Below are 6,165 nucleotides of genomic sequence, written 5' to 3' on the forward strand. Positions count from 1 at the left end.
CCACAGATGCAGCCTGACCTGCTGAGTATCTCCAGCATTTTCTGTTTTTATTTTACATTTCCAGCATCTGCAGTTTCTTTGATTTCCGAGACTTCCAGTTATATGGAAATGCCACTGCCAAACTACACACGGCCCTCCCGTACCCTGCAACGTGATAATAACCAGGTCATCTATTTTAGTGACGTTGGTTGAGGGATAAAATATTGATGCGGGCACCAGAGAAAATGCTCCCAAATTTCTTTGAAGCACTGCTATCATATCTACCTGAGAGAGTGGATGAGGCCTGGATTTTAATCTAAAAGACGGTGCCTCCTATAGTGCGGCATTCCCTCAGTACAGCGCTGGCAGCTTAGGATAAATAGTAGCAATGGTCGGTCTTATATCCCCACAGTCAGCTCCACAGCCACCCTGCGGCTCAGGTGGGAGGGTGGTTGTCTAGCTACACACGCACCGAGCTAATCGACATGGCACAAAGAGGTTGAGGAATGGAAGGTGTTGCAAGGAAGATGAAATGGTTAAAATGCACGGGAACAATGCCAGCATTAAGTGGGGCTTTTCCTGTTTACTTTCTTTAAAAGGAAATCTATTCAGCATTAAATATTGAAACGGGAAGAGAGAAAGCCACAATGATCCTTTGAGACAGCAAAGAGAAAAATGCGTAGTACAATTGTTTGTACAATTTTTTTCCCCCAGCCTCTTTTAGAATGTGCAAGCCCAAACAAATTCATCTCAATTACAAATTCCTTACCTATTCAAACAGAAACCCCAGAGCAATGCCACAACACTGTCCGCTGGTCCTTTGGTAGAAGCCTGTATTGTTCCTCAGTTTCCAGCTTCTCCTTTCTGTGTCTGCCTGCTATTTATGTTAACATTAATTTTCTCTTGCTCTCTTTCTCTCTCTCTCTGTGGAAGCTGACAGTCTGTAGCCCCACCCTTCTTTGTGACATCACTGGATGTCAATCATGCAGCCTGGAAAAAGACAGATTGGGTGGAGGTTCAAGCCAATTAAAAGAGAACATCACAGTTCTTTGGGGTGATAAACGCTGAGTTCATTTTTTCCTTCCGAATTTCTCTTCCCACCTCCCCCCCACCCCCCCCTCCAATTGCTGCATATGGTTCAGCAGGCTCCAGCCATCCTTGCCCAAGTCACTGTTCTTTTCCTTTGACTGCAGAAGCTATTCGACCATGCAAGGCTGCGCAGCCCAAGTGATGCCAACATCAAGTGGGGAGGTGGATCTTTGTCACTGAATACTGATTGGAAGTTAATTCTGGTGATTGACATCAGCTCAGAAGCAGTAACCAAAATACAACAATCATTTCCTACAAATAATTTTCCACAGAGCACAGGCCTGTATGGCTCAGATACATTCCAGATAATCCAGTTGTACTTGTGAAGCTGACTCATATAAGAAGTAGGAGAAGGAGTAGCCCCAGTCAGCCCTTCAGGCTTTCTCTGCCATTCATAAGGATTTCTACCTCAGCGCCATTGTCCAATACTATCCCCGTGTTCCTTCATTCCCTTAGTGCCCAGAAATCGATTGATCTTTGCTTGAATGAACTCCATGACAGCCATCCAAGTTGCAGAATTCCCAAGGCTCACAACCCTCCGAGTGAAGAAGTTTCTACTCATATCTATCCTAATGTCCTAACACTTTATTCTCAAACGGTGTTCCCCCTTGTTTTCTAGACTCCTTAGCCAGGATGAACGTTCTCCTTGCATCCAGCATGTGAAGCCCTTTAAGAATTTTGTATGTCTTCATGAGATCTCTCATTCATCTAAACTCTAAAAAATATAGTCCCAGCATACTTAATCTTTCCTCATGTGGCAAATAGCCATCTCTGGAACCTTTCTAGTTGGGATATGAAAGCCTAATGTTTAATGTTGGTCTGGATGTAAATTGAAATCCCATCCTGGCAAATGGGAAGTTTAAATTACTTAAATAAATCTGGAATAAGAAGCTATTGTCAGTGATGGTGGTCATTTCTGGTTTATTGTAATACCAGAGAAACAAAGGACTGCAGATGCTGGAATCTAGATGAAAAACACGATGATGCTGGAGGAACTCAGCAGGCCAGGCAGCATCCGTGGAGAAAAGCAGGCGGTCAACGTTTCGGGTCAGGACCCTTCGTCAATGCTGAAGAAGGACCCTGACCTGAAACGTTGACCACCTGCTTTTCTCCACGGACACACCCTGGCCTGCTGAGTTCCTCCAGCATCATCGTGTTTTTCATTTTACTGTAATACCAACTTGTTCAAAGTCAAAGTTGATTTTATTGTCATACGCACAAGTACATGGACGCGTAGGTGCACTGAAAAACTTATAGCAGAACCACACACATAGCATCAGATACACAAATTTCACAGGAGAAACATAAAATAAACATAAATTATGCACAATTTTTACACAAAAGAACACAGAACAAAAACCAAAGTCCACTGTAGTGCAAAGTGGTTATAGTGTTACTATACTGAGGTAGTGATTAGGGTTATGCAGGTTAGTTCAAGAACCAAGTGGTTGAAGGGAAGAAGCTGTTCTTGAACCTGGTGTTGCAGGACTTCAGGCTTCTGTACCTCCTGCCTGATGGGAACTGTGAAAAGATGGCATGGCCTGGATGGTGGGGATCTTTGATGAGAGATATTGCCTTCTTGAGGCAGCGCCTTAAGTCGATACTTTTGATGGTGGGATGTGCCTGTGACGTGTTGGGCAGAGTCCACTACTCTCTGCAGCTTCTTATGTTCCTGCATGTTCAAATTGCCATCCCAGACCATGATGCAACCAGTCAGGATACCTTCACAGCACATCTGTAAGAAGTTTGTTAGAGTGTTTGGTGACAAGCCGAACCTCCTTAACTTCCTAAGGAAGTAAAGACGCTGGCGTGCCTTCCTTGTGATTGTATCTACTGTATGTGCTGGGCCCAGGACAGGCCACCTGATATTTTAACGCCCAGAAATTTAAAGCTGCTGACCCTCTCCACCAATGTAGACTGGCACTAACGCTTTTAGGGATGGAAATTTGGTCTACTTATCTTGTCCCTACTTTATTGGATTCCATACCCACAGTACTCCAGATGAATTTTAACTATCCTAGATATGGCTCAGAAGGCCATGTTCATGGGCAATTAGGAATGGGCAATAAATGCTGGCCTTGAAGAATCCTGTGAATGAATATAAGAACAACAATCTTTTTCAATCTCGAACACTGATAGCAAATGGAAACACTCTTACCGAGGAAAGCAGCAATTCACTTGAACTTCTTCCAATTGAGTAGTGCCTTTGTCATTCACAATGTGGTCTGCTCTGCAGTGGGGAAACCAAACACAGATTCAATGAATGCTTTGAAGAACAACTCCAGTCAGACTGGAAGTGTGACTCTGAGCTTCCAGTCACCACTCAATTTTCTTTCTCCATCCCACTCCCACTCTGGCGTCTCTGTCTTTAGCCTCCAACACTTTTCCACAGAAGCCCAACACAAGCTGGAGAAACAATACTTCAGCTTCCAGTGAGGCATACCACAGTCTTCCAGCCTCAACACTGTTCATCAGTTTCAGAAATTCAGTAATTCCGGTCCTCGTATCTCACATTTTGAGCACTGACTTATTTTCTTTTCTGCTGATAATTTTACATAGTTATTTATCATCTCCTGTTTATAACACCAAACCAACTCACTATTGCCTTTGCTAGTCTCTTCTCATTCTATCTCTCCTGTCCTGCACCCTTCTGTCCTGTCCTTCCCTTATACAATGAGATGGACTCTGACCTCACGATCTACCTTGTTGTGACCTTGCACCTTATTATCTACCTGCACTGCACTTTCTCTGTAGCTGTGACACTTTACTCTGTACTGTTATTGTTTTTAACCTGTACTACCTCAATGCACTCTGTACTAACCCAGTGTAACGACATTGTGTAATGAATTGACCTGTACGATCAGTATGCAAGACAAGTTTTTCACTGTACCTCAGTACAAGTGACAATAATAAACCAATACCAATACCTATCACAACACTTCTCTCCTCCTCCTCTGCCTCATGGCTGCCATTGGGGAGTGATGGAAACCAGGACAAAAGGCCAGGATGCTTTGGTTGAAGGGCTGGGGAGATAGGTAGGGATGGGATCATGGAAGGACAAATAATGAAGATGAGATTGGCTTGCAGTGAGCAGTTGGTAGAACCACTGCTTCACAGCTCCGGTGACTCAGTTTCACTCTTGACCTCCAGTGCTGTCTGTGTGGAGTCAGCACGTTCTCCCTGTGACTGTGTGAGGTTCCTCCGGGTGCTCCGGTTTCCTCCCACATCCCAAAGACGTGTGGGTTTGTAGATTAACTGGCCACTGTAAATTGCCTTTAGTGTGTAGGTGAGTAGTAGAATCCAGGGGGGGAGTCAATGGGAATGTGGGAAGACTAAAATGGATGGTTGATGGTTGGCAAGGATTCGGTGGGCCAAAGGGCATGTTCTGTGCTCTATGGCTCTAACTTTTTCTGTATACAGTGTGTCAATATAGATCATTAAGCACAAGAGTGATGAATGCAAAGTTTGGACACAGTCAGCAGAGCTTTAGATGAGCTCATGTACAGAATGACCCCTGCCTGAACTTTCAGCTGTAGGTCCAACACCAACTCACAAGTAACCAGTGCTGCAGTTTGCATTTGGTTTGTACTCAGAGGCCACAACTTATGCAGGAAATGTAACTGCAATTGTCAGTCTGGATTGAAATCATCCTCGGAGAATGGGAATCTTGTTTTGCCAATACTGGGAAGGCCATTGTGGGGACCACTGAGTGAATAAAAGAACAAGGAATAAATAATGGGAAAATTAAATCCACATCTAGCACCACCCAAATGTAATTTGTATTCACTGACTTCTAGAAGGAGGAGCTTTCACACTGACTCTGCTTCTCCTTCTTACTCACTCCCTTGTGATCAAGGCGACCTGAATCCATTCCAGTTCTGTGGGGTCTGTGGTAGCTGATGAGGATGACGTGGGATCTTCAGCCTCTGCCATAGGTAGGGAAGGAGGTGCTCGAGGGGCAGTGTGGGAGCTGGTGTACCTTTTATGCCATTCTCCCTGGGCTCCTGAAGTAGAGACCCAAAACGTTCAGCACCATCCCAGATGTGACTGCTCAGAGGGCCATGGTTTTATAATCAAAGACCCCACCCACCCAGGTCATTCTCTCTTCTCTCCTCTTCCATCAGGTAGAAGATACAGGAGCCTGAGGGCACGTACCACCTGTGTTTCCCCCCCACAAGTATTCTAGATCTGATGAAGGGTTGTCAACCTAAAATCTGTTTCCCTCTCCACAGGCACTGCCTGACCTACTGAGTATCCTCAACATTTTCAGTTTAACATGCAGATTTCCAGCATCTGCATCCTTTTAGTTTTTCATTTTAAATCCCTCCAGGGTTTTGCACTTGCCCCTTTCAGTTAGTTCTACAGCCCTCTGAGATATCTGTGCTCTACTAATTCTGGCCTCTTGAACAACCCCAGTTGTAATCTCTTTACCATTAATGGTCATGCCTCCTACTGCTGAATCTCTAGCCTTCTGATTTCTCAATCTAAACCATTCTACTTATTATTCCCCATTTGAGAGGGTAATAGAGTCATAGAGATATACGGGACAGGGACAGGTCTTTCGGCCCATCAAGTCTGCTCCAACCATCAAGCACCCATTTACACTAATCCTATCCTAATCAATTTTATTTTCCTCACATTCCCATCACCTCCCCCCAGATTCTACCACTCACCTGCAAACTAGGAGCAATTTGCAATATTCAATTAAATGACCAACCTGCACGCCTTTAGGATGTGGGAGAAAACCGATACGGTTACAGACAGAACATGCAAACTCCACACGAACCGCACCCGAGGGCAGGATTGAACCCATGACTCTGGAACTGTGAGGGAGCAGCTCTATTAACTTTGTCACTACCACTTTTCAAACTTCCCCCGTTGTAATATGTGGTTTGGTATTACCTTTTAATTTATTTATACATCTCTGAAACACTGTGGAAATTTTACTGGATTAAAGTATCCTAGAAATTCAAGTTTCTACCTTTACTTAGGAAATAATTCATTGTTGGATTAATTTTGGATCTCAACTTTAATTAAAATTCTTTTTAAAATACTCCTATTTAACACCACTTACATATTATACATTTGAACTGAAGT

General features: G+C 43.9%; 1 protein-coding gene across 3 annotated transcripts in view; it reads right to left on the bottom strand.

Annotated features, from left to right (window-relative positions):
• The window catches only part of csdc2a (cold shock domain containing C2, RNA binding a), a 53,438-nt gene that overhangs the window by 46,266 nt on the left and 1,007 nt on the right, over positions 1-6,165 (bottom strand). For 2 of the 3 annotated variants that reach the window (XM_052042999.1, XM_052043000.1), the window contains exon 1: positions 749-912. The gene's annotated coding sequence lies outside the window, so the exon portion shown is untranslated. Of the gene's footprint in view, positions 1-748; positions 913-3,226; positions 3,299-6,165 lie in introns of those variants that run through there. The other variant, XM_052043001.1, reaches the window with a different exon arrangement.

This window comes from Pristis pectinata, chromosome 33, assembly GCF_009764475.1.
Source record: "Pristis pectinata isolate sPriPec2 chromosome 33, sPriPec2.1.pri, whole genome shotgun sequence".
Taxonomy (NCBI): Eukaryota; Metazoa; Chordata; class Chondrichthyes; order Rhinopristiformes; family Pristidae; genus Pristis; species Pristis pectinata.